Source organism: Oncorhynchus nerka, unplaced genomic scaffold, assembly GCF_034236695.1.
Source record: "Oncorhynchus nerka isolate Pitt River unplaced genomic scaffold, Oner_Uvic_2.0 unplaced_scaffold_1228, whole genome shotgun sequence".
Taxonomy (NCBI): domain Eukaryota; kingdom Metazoa; phylum Chordata; class Actinopteri; order Salmoniformes; family Salmonidae; genus Oncorhynchus; species Oncorhynchus nerka.
In genome coordinates, this window is record NW_027040105.1 from 51,000 (window position 1) to 68,417 (window position 17,418).

At 46.2% G+C, this 17,418-nt stretch overlaps 1 protein-coding gene across 1 annotated transcript in view; it reads left to right on the top strand.

The window, feature by feature from the left end:
- The window catches only part of LOC135569058 (paired box protein Pax-5-like), a 144,805-nt gene that overhangs the window by 48,289 nt on the left and 79,098 nt on the right, over nucleotides 1-17,418 (top strand). The window lies entirely within an intron of this gene.

A 17,418-nucleotide genomic window follows, 5' to 3' on the forward strand; every position in this document is an offset into this window, starting at 1 on the left:
CTCTGTGTTCAGATGACTGCATGGTGACTCTGTGTTCAGTTGACTACATGGTGACTCTGTGTTCAGGTGACTACATGGTGACTCTGTGTTCAGTTGACTACATGGTGACTGCATGGTGACTCTGTGTTCAGATGACTGCATGGTGACTGTGTTCAGTTGACTACATGGTGACTCTGTGTTCAGGTGACTACATGGTGACTCTGTGTTCAGTTGACTACATGGTGACTACATGGTGACTCTGTGTTCAGGTGACTACATGGTGACTCTGTGTTCAGGTGACTACATGGTGACTACATGGTGACTCTGTGTTCAGATGACTACATGGTGACTCTGTGTTCAGTTGACTACATGGTGACTGCATGGTGACTCTGTGTTCAGGTGACTACATGGTGACTACATGGTGACTCTGTGTTCAGGTGACTACATGGTGACTCTGTGACTCTGTGTTCAGGTGACTACATGGTGACTCTGTGTTCAGATGACTGCATGGTGACTCTGTGTTCAGGTGACTACATGGTGACTCTGTGTTCAGGTGACTACATGGTGACTCTGTGTTCAGGTGACTGCATGGTGACTCTGTGTTCTGTTGACTACATGGTGACTCTGTGTTCAGGTGACTGGTGACTCTGTGTTCTGTACATGGTGACTGCATGGTGACTCTGTGTTCTGTTGACTACATGGTGACTCTGTGTTCAGGTGACTGCATGGTGACTCTGTGTTCTGTTGACTACATGGTGACTCTGTGTTCAGGTGACTGCATGGTGACTCTGTGTTCTGTTGACTGCATGGTGACTCTGTGTTCAGGTGACTGCATGGTGACTCTGTGTTCAGGTGACTGCATGGTGACTCTGTGACTCTGTGTTCAGGTGACTGCATGGTGACTCTGTGTTCAGGTGACTCTACATGGTGACTCTGTGACTCTGTGTTCAGGTGACTGCATGGTGACTCTGTGTTGCATGGTGACTCTGTGTTCTGTTGACTGCATGGTGACTCTGTGTTCAGGTGACTGCATGGTGACTCTGTGTTCAGGTGACTGCATGGTGACTCTGTGACTCTGTGTTCAGGTGACTGCATGGTGACTCTGTGTTCAGGTGACTACATGGTGACTCTGTGACTCTGTGTTCAGGTGACTGCATGGTGACTCTGTGTTCAGGTGACTGCATGGTGACTCTGTGTTCAGGTGACTACATGGTGACTCTGTGTTCAGGTGACTACATGGTGACTACATGGTGACTCTGTGTTCAGACTACATGGTGACTACATGGTGACTCTGTGTTCAGTTGACTACATGGTGACACATGGTGACTCTGTGTTCAGATGACATGGTGACTCTGTGTTCAGGTGACTACATGGTGACTCTGTGTTCAGGTGACTACATGGTGACTCTGTGTTCAGTTGACTACATGGTGACTGCATGGTGACTCTGTGTTCAGGTGACTACATGGTGACTCTGTGTTCAGGTGACTACATGGTGACTACATGGTGACTCTGTGTTCAGGTGACTACATGGTGACTCTGTGACTCTGTGTTCAGGTGACTACATGGTGACTCTGTGTTCAGATGACTGCATGGTGACTCTGTGTTCAGGTGACTACATGGTGACTCTGTGTTCAGGTGACTACATGGTGACTCTGTGTTCAGGTGACTGCATGGTGACTCTGTGTTCTGTTGACTACATGGTGACTCTGTGTTCAGGTGACTACATGGTGACTACATGGTGACTCTGTGTTCAGATTACTACATGGTGACTCTGTGTTCAGTTGACTACATGGTGACTACATGGTGACTCTGTGTTCAGATGACTGCATGGTGACTCTGTGTTCAGTTGACTACATGGTGACTCTGTGTTCAGGTGACTACATGGTGACTCTGTGTTCAGTTGACTACATGGTGACTGCATGGTGACTCTGTGTTCAGGTGACTACATGGTGACTCTGTGTTCAGGTGACTACATGGTGACTACATGGTGACTCTGTGTTCAGGTGACTACATGGTGACTCTGTGACTCTGTGTTCAGGTGACTACATGGTGACTCTGTGTTCAGATGACTGCATGGTGACTCTGTGTTCAGGTGACTACATGGTGACTCTGTGTTCAGGTGACTACATGGTGACTCTGACTGCATGGTTCTGTTCTGTTGACTACATGGTGACTCTGTGTTCAGGTGACTGCATGGTGACTCTGTGTTCTGTTGACTACATGGTGACTCTGTGTTCAGGTGACTGCATGGTGACTCTGTGTTCTGTTGACTACATGGTGACTCTGTGTTCAGGTGACTGCATGGTGACTCTGTGTTCTGTTGACTGCATGGTGACTCTGTGTTCAGGTGACTGCATGGTGACTCTGTGTTCTGTTGACTACATGGTGACTCTGTGTTCAGGTGACTGCATGGTGACTCTGTGTTCTGTTGACTACATGGTGACTCTGTGTTCAGGTGACTGCATGGTGACTCTGTGTTCTGTTGACTACATGGTGACTCTGTGTTCAGGTGACTGCATGGTGACTCTGTGTTCTGTTGACTACATGGTGACTCTGTGTTCAGGTGACTGCATGGTGACTCTGTGTTCTGTTGACTGCATGGTGACTCTGTGTTCAGGTGACTGACATGGTGACTCTGTGTTCAGGTGACTGCATGGTGACTCTGTGACTCTGTGTTCAGGTGACTGCATGGTGACTCTGTGTTCAGGTGACTACATGGTGACTCTGTGACTCTGTGTTCAGGTGACTGCATGGTGACTCTGTGTTCAGGTGACTGCATAGTGACTCTGTGTTCAGGTGACTACATGGTAACTCTGTGTTCAGGTGACTGCATGGTGACTACATGGTGACTCTGTGTTCAGGTGACATGGTGACTACATGGTGACTCTGTGTTCAGGTGACTGCATGGTGACTCTGTGTTCAGTTGACTACATGGTGACTCTGTTCAGTTGACTACATGGTGACTGCATGGTGACTCTGTGTTCAGGTGACTACATGGTGACTCTGTGTTCAGGTGACTACATGGTGACTACATGGTGACTCTGTGTTCAGGTGACTACATGGTGACTCTGTGACTCTGTGTTCAGGTGACTACATGGTGACTCTGTGTTCAGGTGACTACATGGTGACTACATGGTGACTCTGTGTTCAGGTGACTACATGGTGACTCTGTGACTCTGTGTTCAGGTGACTACATGGTGACTCTGTGTTCAGATGACTGCATGGTGACTCTGTGTTCAGGTGACTGCATGGTGACTCTGTGTGTTACATGGTGACTCTGTGTTCAGGTGACTGCATGGTGACTCTGTGTTCTGACTACATGGTGACTACATGGTGACTCTGTGTTCAGGTGACTGCATGGTGACTCTGTGTTCTGTTGACTACATGGTGACTCTGTGTTCAGGTGACTGCATGGTGACTCTGTGTTCTGTTGACTGCATGGTGACTCTGTGTTCAGGTGACTGCATGGTGACTCTGTGTTCAGTTGACTACATGGTGACTCTGTGTTCAGGTGACTGCATGGTGACTCTGTGGTGACTCTGTGTTCTGTGACTACATGGTGACTCTGTGTTCAGGTGACTGCATGGTGACTCATGTGACTCTGTGTTTGACTACATGGTGACTCTGTGTTCAGGTGACTGCATGGTGACTCTGTGTTCTGTTGACTGCATGGTGACTCTGTGTTCAGGTGACTGCATGGTGACTCTGTGTTCTGTTGACTACATGGTGACTCTGTGTTCAGGTGACTGCATGGTGACTCTGTGTTCTGTTGACTACATGGTGACTCTGTGTTCAGGTGACTGCATGGTGACTCTGTGTTCTGTTGACTACATGGTGACTCTGTGTTCAGGTGACTGCATGGTGACTCTGTGTTCTGTTGACTACATGGTGACTCTGTGTTCAGGTGACTGCATGGTGACTCTGTGTTCAGTTGACTGCATGGTGACTCTGTGTTCAGGTGACTACATGGTGACTCTGTGTTCAGGTGACTGGTGACTCATGGTGACTCTGTGTTCAGGTGACTGCATGGTGACTCTGTGTTCAGGTGACTACATGGTGACTCTGTGTTCAGGTGACTGCATGGACTCTGTGTGACTACATGGTGACTCTGTTCAGGTGACTGCATGGTGACTCTGTGTTCAGGTGACTGCATAGTGACTCTGTGTTCAGGTGACTACATGGTAACTCTGTGTTCAGGTGACTGCATGGTGACTACATGGTGACTCTGTGTTCAGGTGACTACATGGTGACTACATGGTGACTCTGTGTTCAGATGACTGCATGGTGAATCTGTGTTCAGTTGACTACATGGTGACTCTGTGTTCAGTTGACTACATGGTGACTGCATGGTGACTCTGTGTTCAGGTGACTACATGGTGACTCTGTGTTCAGGTGACTACATGGTGACTACATGGTGACTCTGTGTTCAGGTGACTACATGGTGACTCTGTGACTCTGTGTTCAGGTGACTACATGGTGACTCTGTGTTCAGATGACTGCATGGTGACTCTGTGTTCAGGTGACTGCATGGTGACTCTGTGTTCTGTTGACTACATGGTGACTCTGTGTTCAGGTGACTGCATGGTGACTCTGTGTTCTGTTGACTACATGGTGACTCTGTGTTCAGGTGACTGCATGGTGACTCTGTGTTCTGTTGACTACATGGTGACTCTGTGTTCAGGTGACATGGTGACTCTGTGTTCAGGTGACTGCATGGTGACTGCATTGTGACTCTGTGTTCAGGTGACTGCATGGTGACTCTGTGTTCTGTTGACTACATGGTGACTCTGTGACTGCATTCAGGTGACTGCATGGTGACTCTGTGTTCTGTGACTACATGGTGACTGTGTTCAGGTGACTGCATGGTGACTCTGTGTTCTGTTGACTACATGGTGACTCTGTGTTCAGGTGACTGCATGGTGACTCTGTGTTCTGTTGACTACATGGTGACTCTGTGTTCAGGTGACTGCATGGTGACTCTGTGTTCTGTTGACTGCATGGTGACTCTGTGTTCAGGTGACTACATGGTGACTCTGTGTTCAGGTGACTGCATGGTGACTCATGGTGACTCTGTGTTCAGGTGACTGCATGGTGACTCTGTGTTCAGGTGACTACATGGTGGTGACTCTGTGTTCAGGTGACTGCATGGTGACTCTGTGTTCAGGTGACTGCATGGTGACTCTGTGTTCAGGTGACTACATGGTAACTCTGTGTTCAGGTGACTGCATGGTGACTACATGGTGACTCTGTGTTCAGGTGACTCATGGTGACTGACTGCATGGTGACTCTGTGTTCAGGTGACTACATGGTAACTCTGTGTTCAGGTGACTGCATGGTGACTACATGGTGACTCTGTGTTCAGGTGACTGCATGGTGACTCTGTGTTCAGGTGACTGCATGGTGACTCTGTGTTCAGGTGACTACATGGTGACTCTGTGTTCAGTTGACTACATGGTGACTGCATGGTGACTCTGTGTTCAGGTGACTACATGGTGACTCTGTGTTCAGGTGACTACATGGTGACTACATGGTGACTCTGTGTTCAGGTGACTACATGGTGACTCTGTGTTCAGTTGACTACATGGTGACTGCATGGTGACTCTGTGTTCAGGTGACTACATGGTGACTCTGTGTTCAGGTGACTACATGGTGACTCTGTGTTCAGATTACTACATGGTGACTCTGTGTTCAGTTGACTACATGGTGACTACATGGTGACTCTGTGTTCAGATGACTGCATGGTGAATCTGTGTTCAGTTGACTACATGGTGACTCTGTGTTCAGTTGACTACATGGTGACTGCATGGTGACTCTGTGTTCAGGTGACTACATGGTGACTCTGTGTTCAGGTGACTACATGGTGACTACATGGTGACTCTGTGTTCAGGTGACTACATGGTGACTCTGTGACTCTGTGTTCAGGTGACTACATGGTGACTCTGTGTTCAGATGACTGCATGGTGACTCTGTGTTCAGGTGACTACATGGTGACTCTGTGTTCAGGTGACTACATGGTGACTCTGTGTTCAGGTGACTGCATGGTGACTCTGTGTTCAGGTGACTGCATGGTGACTCTGTGTTCAGGTGACTACATGGTGACTCTGTGACTGACTGCATGGTGACTCTGTGTTCAGGTGACTGCATGGTGACTCTGTGTTCAGGTGACTACATGGTGACTCTGTGTTCAGGTGACTCATGGTGACTACATGGTGACTCTGTGTTCAGGTGACTCATGGTGACTCTGACTGACTGCATAGTGACTCTGTGTTCAGGTGACTACATGGTGACTCTGTGTCAGGTGACTGCATGGTGACTACATGGTGACTCTGTGTTCAGGTGACTACATGGTGACTACATGGTGACTCTGTGTTCAGATGACTGCATGGTGAATCTGTGTTCAGTTGACTACATGGTGACTCTGTGTTCAGTTGACTACATGGTGACTGCATGGTGACTCTGTGTTCAGGTGACTACATGGTGACTCTGTGTTCAGGTGACTACATGGTGACTACATGGTGACTCTGTGTTCAGGTGACTACATGGTGACTCTGTGTGACTGCATGGTGACTCTGTGTTCAGGTGACTACATGGTGACTCTGTGTTCAGATGACTGCATGGTGACTCTGTGTTCAGGTGACTACATGGTGACTCTGTGTTCAGGTGACTACATGGTGACTCTGTGTTCAGATTACTACATGGTGACTCTGTGTTCAGTTGACTACATGGTGACTACATGGTGACTCTGTGTTCAGATGACTGCATGGTGAATCTGTGTTCAGTTGACTACATGGTGACTCTGTGTTCAGTTGACTACATGGTGACTGACTCTGTGTGTTCAGGTGACTACATGGTGACTCTGTGTTCAGGTGACTACATGGTGACTACATGGTGACTCTGTGTTCAGGTGACTACATGGTGATGGTGACTCATGGTGACTCTGTGTTCAGGTGACTACATGGTGACTCTGTGTTCAGGTGACTACATGGTGACTACATGGTGACTCTGTGTTCAGGTGACTGCATGGTGACTCTGTGTTCATGGTGACTACATGGTGACTCTGTGTTCAGGTGACTACATGGTGACTCTGTGTTCAGGTGACTACATGGTGACTACATGGTGACTCTGTGTTCAGATGACTACATGGTGACTCTGTGTTCAGTGACTACATGGTGACTACATGGTGACTCTGTGTGACTGCATGGTGACTCTGTGTTCAGTTGACTACATGGTGACTCTGTGTTCAGGTGACTACATGGTGACTCTGTGTTCAGTTGACTACATGGTGACTCATGGTGTTGTGTTCAGGTGACTACATGGTGACTCTGTGTTCAGGTGACATGGTGACAACATGGTGACTCTGTGTTCAGATGACTACATGGTGACTCTGTGTTCAGTTGACTACATGGTGACTGCATGGTGACTCTGTGTTCAGGTGACTACATGGTGACTCTGTGTTACATGGTGACTACATGGTGACTCTGTGTTCAGGTGACTACATGGTGACTCTGTGACTCTGTGTTCAGGTGACTACATGGTGACTCTGTGTTCAGATGACTGCATGGTGACTCTGTGTTCAGGTGACTACATGGTGACTCTGTGTTCAGGTGACTACATGGTGACTCTGTGTTCAGGTGACTGCATGGTGACTCTGTGTTCTGTTGACTACATGGTGACTCTGTGTTCAGGTGACTGCATGGTGACTCTGTGTTCTGTTGACTACATGGTGACTCTGTGTTCAGGTGACTGCATGGTGACTCTGTGTTCTGTTGACTACATGGTGACTCTGTGTTCAGGTGACTGCATGGTGACTCTGTGTTCTGTTGACTGCATGGTGACTCTGTGTTCAGGTGACTGCATGGTGACTCTGTGTTCTGTTGACTACATGGTGACTCTGTGTTCAGGTGACTGCATGGTGACTCTGTGTTCTGTTGACTACATGGTGACTCTGTGTTCAGGTGACTGCATGGTGACTCTGTGTTCAGGTGACTGCATGGTGACTCTGTGTTCTGTTGACTACATGGTGACTCTGTGTTCAGGTGACTGCATGGTGACTCTGTGTTCTGTTGACTGCATGGTGACTCTGTGTTCAGGTGACTGCATGGTGACTCTGTGTTCAGGTGACTGCATGGTGACTCTGTGACTCTGTGTTCAGGTGACTGCATGGTGACTCTGTGTTCAGGTGACTACATGGTGACTCTGTGACTCTGTGTTCAGGTGACTGCATGGTGACTCTGTGTTCAGGTGACTGCATGGTGACTCTGTGTTCAGGTGACTACATGGTAACTCTGTGTTCAGGTCATGGTGACTACATGGTGACTCTGTGTTCAGGTGACTGCATGGTGACTCTGTGTTCAGGTGACTGCATGGTGACTCTGTGTTCAGGTGACTACATGGTGACTCTGTGTTCAGGTGACTGCATGGTGACTACATGGTGACTCTGTGTTCAGGTGACTACATGGTGACTCTGTGTTCAGGTGACTGCATGGTGACTCTGTGTTCAGGTGACTACATGGTGACTCTGTGTTCAGGTGACTACATGGTGACTGCATGGTGACTCTGTGTTCAGGTGACTGTGTTCAGGTGACTACATGGTGACTCTGTGTTCAGGTGACTACATGGTGACTCTGTGTTCTGGTGACTACATGGTGACTCTGTGTTCAGGTGACTACATGGTGACTCTGTGTTCAGGTGACTACATGGTGACTCTGTGTTCAGGTGACTACATGGTGACTCTGTGACTCTGTGTTCAGGTGACTACATGGTGACTCTGTGTTCAGGTGACTGCATGGTGACTCTGTGTTCAGGTGACTGCATGGTGACTCTGTGTTCAGGTCATGGTGACTACATGGTGACTCTGTGTTGACTACATGGTGACTCTGTGTTCTGACTACATGGTGACTACATGGTGACTCTGTGGTGACTGCATGGTGACTCTGTGTTCAGGTGACTACATGGTGACTCTGTGTTCAGGTGACTACATGGTGACTCTGTGTTCAGTTGACTACATGGTGACTGCATGGTGACTCTGTGTTCAGGTGACTACATGGTGACTCTGTGTTCTGTTGACTACATGGTGACTCTGTGTTCAGGTGACTGCATGGTGACTCTGTGTTCAGTTGACTACATGGTGACTACATGGTGACTCTGTGTTCAGGTGACTACATGGTGACTCTGTGTTCAGGTGACTACATGGTGACTACATGGTGACTCTGTGTTCAGATTACTACATGGTGACTCTGTGTTGACTACATGGTGACTACATGGTGACTCTGTGTTACATGGTGACTCTGTGTTCAGGTGACTACATGGTGACTCTGTGTTCAGTTGACTACATGGTGACTACATGGTGACTCTGTGTTCAGGTGACTACATGGTGACTCTGTGTTCAGGTGACTACATGGTGACTACATGGTGACTCTGTGTTCAGTGACATGGTGACTCTGTGTTCAGTTGACTACATGGTGACTGCATGGTGACTCTGTGTTCAGGTGACTACATGGTGACTCTGTGTTCAGGTGACTACATGGTGACTACATGGTGACTCTGTGTTCAGGTGACTACATGGTGACAGGTGACTACATGGTGACTCTGTGTTCAGATGACTACATGGTGACTCTGTGTTCAGTGACTGCATGGTGACTCTGTGTTCAGGTGACTACATGGTGACTCTGTGTTCAGGTGACTACATGGTGACTCTGTGTTCAGGTGACTGCATGGTGACTCTGTGTTCTGACTACTGCATGGTGACTCTGTGTTCAGGTGACTGCATGGTGACTCTGTGTTCTGACTACATGGTGACTACATGGTGACTCTGTGTTCAGGTGACATGGTGACTCTGTGTTCTGTGACTACATGGTGACTCTGTGTTCAGGTGACTGCATGGTGACTCTGTGTTCTGTTGACTGCATGGTGACTCTGTGTTCAGGTGACTGCATGGTGACTCTGTGTTCTGTTGACTACATGGTGACTCTGTGTTCAGGTGACTGCATGGTGACTCTGTGTTCTGTTGACTACATGGTGACTCTGTGTTCAGGTGACTGCATGGTGACTCTGTGTTCTGTTGACTACATGGTGACTCTGTGTTCAGGTGACTGCATGGTGACTCTGTGTTCTGTTGACTACATGGTGACTCTGTGTTCAGGTGACTGCATGGTGACTCTGTGTTCTGTGACTCATGGTGACTCTGTGTTCTGACATGGTGACTCTGTGTTCAGGTGACTGCATGGTGACTCTGTGACTCTGTGTTCAGGTGACTGCATGGTGACTCTGTGTTCAGGTGACTACATGGTGACTCTGTGACTCTGTGTTCAGGTGACTGCATGGTGACTCTGTGTTCAGGTGACTGCATGGTGACTCTGTGTTCAGGTGACTACATGGTGACTCTGTGTTCAGGTGACTGCATGGTGACTACATGGTGACTCTGTGTTCAGGTGACTGATGGTGACTGTATTCAGGTGACTGGTGACTCTGTGTTCAGGTGACTACATGGTAACTCTGTGTTCAGGTGACTGCATGGTGACTACATGGTGACTCTGTGTTCAGGTGACTACATGGTGACTACATGGTGACTCTGTGTTCAGATTACTACATGGTGACTCTGTGTTCAGTTGACTACATGGTGACTACATGGTGACTCTGTGTTCAGATGACTGCATGGTGACTCTGTGTTCAGTTGACTACATGGTGACTCTGTGTTCAGTTGACTACATGGTGACTACATGGTGACTCTGTGTTCAGGTGACTACATGGTGACTCTGTGTTCAGGTGACTACATGGTGACTACATGGTGACTCTGTGTTCAGTTGACTACATGGTGACTGCATGGTGACTCTGTGTTCAGGTGACTACATGGTGACTCTGTGTTCAGGTGACTACATGGTGACTCTGTGTTCTGTTGACTACATGGTGACTCTGTGTTCAGGTGACTGCATGGTGACTCTGTGTTCAGTTGACTACATGGTGACTACATGGTGACTCTGTGTTCAGGTGACTACATGGTGACTCTGTGTTCAGGTGACTGCATGGTGACTCTGTGTTCTGTTGACTACATGGTGACTCTGTGTTCAGGTGACTGCATGGTGACTCTGTGTTCTGTTGACTGCATGGTGACTCTGTGTTCAGGTGACTGCATGGTGACTCTGTGTTCTGTTGACTACATGGTGACTCTGTGTTCAGGTGACTGCATGGTGACTCTGTGTTCTGTTGACTACATGGTGACTCTGTGTTCAGGTGACTACATGGTGACTACATGGTGACTCTGTGTTCAGATTACTACATGGTGACTCTGTGTTCAGGTGACTACATGGTGACTACATGGTGACTCTGTGTTCAGGTGACTACATGGTGACTCTGTGTTCAGTTGACTACATGGTGACTCTGTGTTCAGGTGACTACATGGTGACTCTGTGTTCAGTTGACTACATGGTGACTACATGGTGACTCTGTGTTCAGGTGACTGCATGGTGACTCTGTGTTCAGGTGACTACATGTGACTCTGTGTTCAGGTGACTACATGGTGACTCTGTGACTCTGTGTTCAGGTGACTACATGGTGACTCTGTGTTCAGATGACTGCATGGTGACTCTGTGTTCAGGTGACTACATGGTGACTCTGTGTTCAGGTGACTACATGGTGACTCTGTGTTCTGTTGACTACATGGTGACTCTGTGTTCAGGTGACTGCATGGTGACTCTGTGTTCAGTTGACTACATGGTGACTACATGGTGACTCTGTGTTCAGGTGACTACATGGTGACTCTGTGTTCAGGTGACATGGTGACTACATGGTGACTCTGTGTTCAGATTGACTACATGGTGACTCTGTGTTCAGGTGACTGACTACATGGTGACTCTGTGTTCAGTTGACTACATGGTGACTCTGTGTTCAGGTGACTACATGGTGACTCTGTGTTCAGGTGACTACATGGTGACTCTGTGTTCAGTGACTACATGGTGACTACATGGTGACTCTGTGTTCAGGTGACTACATGGTGACTCTGTGTTCAGGTGACTACATGGTCTGTGTTCAGGTGACAACATGGTGACTCTGTGTTCAGGTGACTACATGGTGACTCTGTGTTCAGTTGACTACATGGTGACTGCATGGTGACTCTGTGTTCAGGTGACTACATGGTGACTCTGTGTTCAGGTGACTACATGGTGACTACATGGTGACTCTGTGTTCAGGTGACTACATGGTGACTCTGTGACTCTGTGTTCAGGTGACTACATGGTGACTCTGTGTTCAGATGACTGCATGGTGACTCTGTGTTCAGGTGACTACATGGTGACTACATGGTGACTCTGTGTTCAGGTGACTACATGGTGACTCTGTGTTCAGGTGACTGCATGGTGACTCTGTGTTCTGTTGACTACATGGTGACTCTGTGTTCAGGTGACTGCATGGTGACTCTGTGTTCTGTTGACTACATGGTGACTCTGTGTTCAGGTGACTGCATGGTGACTCTGTGTTCTGTTGACTACATGGTGACTCTGTGTTCAGGTGACTGCATGGTGACTCTGTGTTCTGTTGACTGCATGGTGACTCTGTGTTCAGGTGACTGCATGGTGACTCTGTGTTCTGTTGACTACATGGTGACTCTGTGTTCAGGTGACTGCATGGTGACTCTGTGTTCTGTGACTACATGGTGACTCTGTGTTCAGGTGACTGCATGGTGACTCATGGTGACTACATGGTGACTCTGTGTTCAGGTGACTGCATGGTGACTCTGTGTTCTGTTGACTACATGGTGACTCTGTGTTCAGGTGACTGCATGGTGACTCTGTGTTCTGTTGACTGCATGGTGACTCTGTGTTCAGGTGACTGCATGGTGACTCTGTGTTCAGGTGACTGCATGGTGACTCTGTGACTCTGTGTTCAGGTGGCATGGTGACTCTGTGTTCATGGTGACTACATGGTGACTCTGTGTTCAGGTGACTACATGGTGACTCTGTGTTCAGGTGACTACATGGTGACTACATGGTGACTCTGTGTTCAGGTGACTACATGGTGACTCTGTGTTCAGGTGACTACATGGTGACTACATGGTGACTCTGTGTTCAGGTGACTACATGGTGACTCTGTGTTCAGTGACATGGTGACATGGTGACTCTGTGTTCAGGTGACTACATGGTGACTCTGTGTTCAGGTGACTACATGGTGACTGCATGGTGACTCTGTGTTCAGGTGACTACATGGTGACTCTGTGTTCAGGTGACTACATGGTGACTCTGTGTTCAGGTGACTGTTCATGGTGACTCTGTGTTCAGGTGACTACATGGTGACTCTGTGTTCAGGTGACTGCATGGTGACTCTGTGTTCTGACTACATTGACTACATGGTGACTCTGTGTTCAGGTGACTGCATGGTGACTCTGTGTTCTGTTGACTACATGGTGACTCTGTGTTCAGGTGACTGCATGGTGACTCTGTGTTCTGTTGACTACATGGTGACTCTGTGTTCAGGTGACTGCATGGTGACTCTGTGTTCTGTTGACTACATGGTGACTCTGTGTTCAGGTGACTGCATGGTGACTCTGTGTTCTGTTGACTACATGGTGACTCTGTGTTCAGGTGACTGCATGGTGACTCTGTGTTCTGTTGACTACATGGTGACTCTGTGTTCAGGTGACTGCATGGTGACTCTGTGTTCTGTTGACTGCATGGTGACTCTGTGTTCAGGTGACTGCATGGTGACTCTGTGTTCAGGTGACTGCATGGTGACTCTGTGACTCTGTGTTCAGGTGACTGCATGGTGACTCTGTGTTCAGGTGACTACATGGTGACTCTGTGACTCTGTGTTCAGGTGACTGCATGGTGACTCTGTGTTCAGGTGACTGCATGGTGACTCTGTGTTCAGGTGACTACATGGTAACTCTGTGTTCAGGTGACTGCATGGTGACTACATGGTGACTCTGTGTTCAGGTGACTGCATGGTGACTCTGTATTCAGGTGACTGCATAGTGACTCTGTGTTCAGGTGACTACATGGTAACTCTGTGTTCAGGTGACTGCATGGTGACTACATGGTGACTCTGTGTTCAGGTGACTACATGGTGACTACATGGTGACTCTGTGTTCAGATTACTACATGGTGACTCTGTGTTCAGGTGACTACATGGTGACTCTGTGTTCAGGTGACTACATGGTAACTCTGTGTTCAGGTGACTACATGGTGACTCTGTGTTCAGGTGACTACATGGTGACTCTGTGTTCTGGTGACTACATGGTGACTCTGTGTTCAGGTGACTACTTGGTGACTCTGTGTTCAGGTGACTACATGGTGACTCTGTGTTCAGGTGACTACTTGGTGACTCTGTGTTCAGGTGACTACATGGTGACTCATGGTGACTCTGTGACTGTGACTCATGGTGACTGCATGGTGACTCTGTGGTTTCAGATGACTCTGTGTTCTGTTTCTATACCTCTCAGACTATATGACTGCATCCTTCCTGGTCAGATGACTCTGTGTTCTGTGACTCAGGCTATATAAAGATCCTTCCTGGTTTCAGATGACTCTGTGTTCTGTCTCTATACCTCTCAGACTATATAAAGATCCTTCCTGGTGTTTCAGATGACTCTGTGTGTTCTGTCTCTATACCTCTCAGACTATATAAAGATCCTTCCTGGTTTCAGATGACTCTGTGTTCTGTCTCAGACTATATAAAGATCCTTCCTGGTTTCAGATGACTCTGTGTTCTGTTTCTATATCAGAAAGAGGTCCTTCCTGGTTTCAGATGACTCTGTGTTCTGTCTCTATACCTCTCAGACTATATAAAGGTCCTTCCTGGTTTCAGATGACTCTGTGTTCTGTCTCTATACCTCTCAGACTATATAAAGATCCTTCCTGGTTTCAGATGACTCTGTGTTCTGTCTCTATACCTCTCAGACTATATAAAGATCCTTCCTGGTTTCAGATGACTCTGTGTTCTGTCTCTATACCTCTCAGACTATATAAAGATCCTTCCTGGTTTCAGATGACTCTGTGTTCTGTCTCTATACCTCTCAGACTATATAAAGGTCCTTCCTGGTTTCAGATGGAAAGATCAAGACAAATCTGAACTAAATATCTGACTGACATTCTAATATCTTGTTGCATCTCGGTGGGATAATCTATTTTCCTTTTTAAAGTGGAAAAGTTTTAGTCGCCTACAACATCGAATGCAAATTTGATCTCTGTTATAACGTTCTAGAAAGAAACCTTTCCCTGATGGAAGCCGTGTGTGTGTGTGTGTGTGTGTGTGTGTGTGTGTGTGTGTGTGTGTGTGAGAGAGAGAGAGAGAGAGAGAGAGAGAGAGAGAGAGGACATGAGTTGTGTCGCCCCCTGGCGGTGTAACTGTGAACTTCCTCTCGTAATCCAACCCGTTCACAAACAGCCAGGGCCTCGTTGATCGCGACTGTACGTGGCAGTGTGATGGAGAGCATACAGACGGAGCCTCGGCTACTGTTTAATGTGTAGATATATCAAATATATATATTATATAATTAATTAGTATTATATAATTATATAGTAGTTATATATATATATATAACATATCAAACACACATTTAAATAGTTTTATCATGTACACGTGTTGTCACAGTTTGGTCAAACTCAGTATTTAAACCGGGAGCAAACATTTGATTAATTAGTCTTCTTAACCAAGATAATTCAGTAATCTAAAATTCAGTTGGATTTTTAAAAATAGTAGAATTAATTTATAATAAAGCATTAGATAAATGTTAAGGTTGTATTGTTGAAACAATAACAAATCGAATTCCCTTCCCGTTTCGGGGTAAAAAAAGGGTAAGAGACGGAACTGGAGAAATGCAACCGCTCATTTTCATAGACAGAACTATGGATACAAGGACTGGCCGTCCATGATATCAACACGTGAGGTTTTGAGGCTATACACCGTTTGTTTACAATTACATTGTTTACAAACAACGGGGGGGAAAAAACATCTGATATGTTTGGTTCTGATGGGCTAAGACAGTTGTAGTCTTCAAGAGACAATAGGTTCATATCATTAAATCAAAAGTCATAAAATGGACCTGCAGATATCCCCTTTAGTTAAAGATGAAACGCAATGTGTAAAACAGTAGAAGAAGAATGACTAGTTTAAAACATTAAACAATGTGTAAAACAGTAGAAGAAGAACGACTAGTTTAAAACATTAAACAATGTGTAAAACAGTAGAAGAAGAACGACTAGTTTAAAACATTAAACAATGTGTAAAACAGTAGAAGAAGAACGACTAGTTTAAAACATTAAACAATGTGTAAAACAGTAGAAGAAGAATGACTAGTTTAAAACATTAAACAATGTGTAAAACAGTAGAAGAAGAACGACTAGTTTAAAACATTAAACAATGTGTAAAACAGTAGAAGAAGAACGACTAGTTTAAAACATTAAACAATGTGTAAAACAGTAGAAGAAGAACGACTAGTTTAAAACATTAAACAATGTGTAAAACAGTAGAAGAAGAATGACTAGTTGTGTAAAACAGTAGAAGAAGAATTACTAGTTTAAAACATTAAACATTGTGTAAAACAGTAGAAGAAGAACGACTAGTTTAAAACATTAAACATTGTGTAAAACAGTAGAAGAAGAACGACTAGTTTAAAACATTAAACATTGTGTAAAACAGTAGAAGAAGAATGACATTTAAACAATGTGTAAAACAGTAGAAGAAGAACGACTAGTTTAAAACATTAAACCATGCACAAAATATACTGGTTATAATCGTTACACTATCTATTGAATAGTTATAAACTAATTGTTGCTATCATGATTATTATGATATGTGGGCTCTTGAGTGGCGCTGCGGTCTAAGACAATGCATCTCAGTGCAAGTGGCGACACTACATCCACTGGTTCGAATCCAGGCTGAATCGCATCGTGCCGTGATTGGGAGGCCGGCGCACAATTGGCCCAGCGTCGTCCGGTGTTGGCCGTCATTGTAAATAAGAATTCGTTCTTAACTGACTTGACTAGTTAACTGAAGGTTTAATAAGTAAGTTGGTCTATTATTAGCTATGAGCCTTGTATAGTCCTATAGGAAAGCCGTGAAAGGTGTAACGTTACAGCCTGTAGTAGATATATGGGGAGGAATGGATTCATTAATGACGAGATGAATGGATATGAATATAGCTAGATAACAACAAAGCTGTGGGGGAAATGAATGAATGAATGTCGAGGAGGAGAAGAAGGAGAAAATAACGGTGTTTCATTTTGTTTGACGCTTTAGGCGATCTGCGCAGTGAATATTTCAGGGGTGAAATGTTTCTCTCATATAACTCAGGTGGGACTTGTATGTAGTGAATCCTGTTCAGGTTTGCTGAACTAGAATATGAACGACGGTTGCTTTTCATTAGCTACACTCTCTCTCTCTCTCTTTGCCAATCAATTCCATTAGCCTAATGAGAAGAGCTGCATGTTTCATATAGAGCCCGGTCTTCCT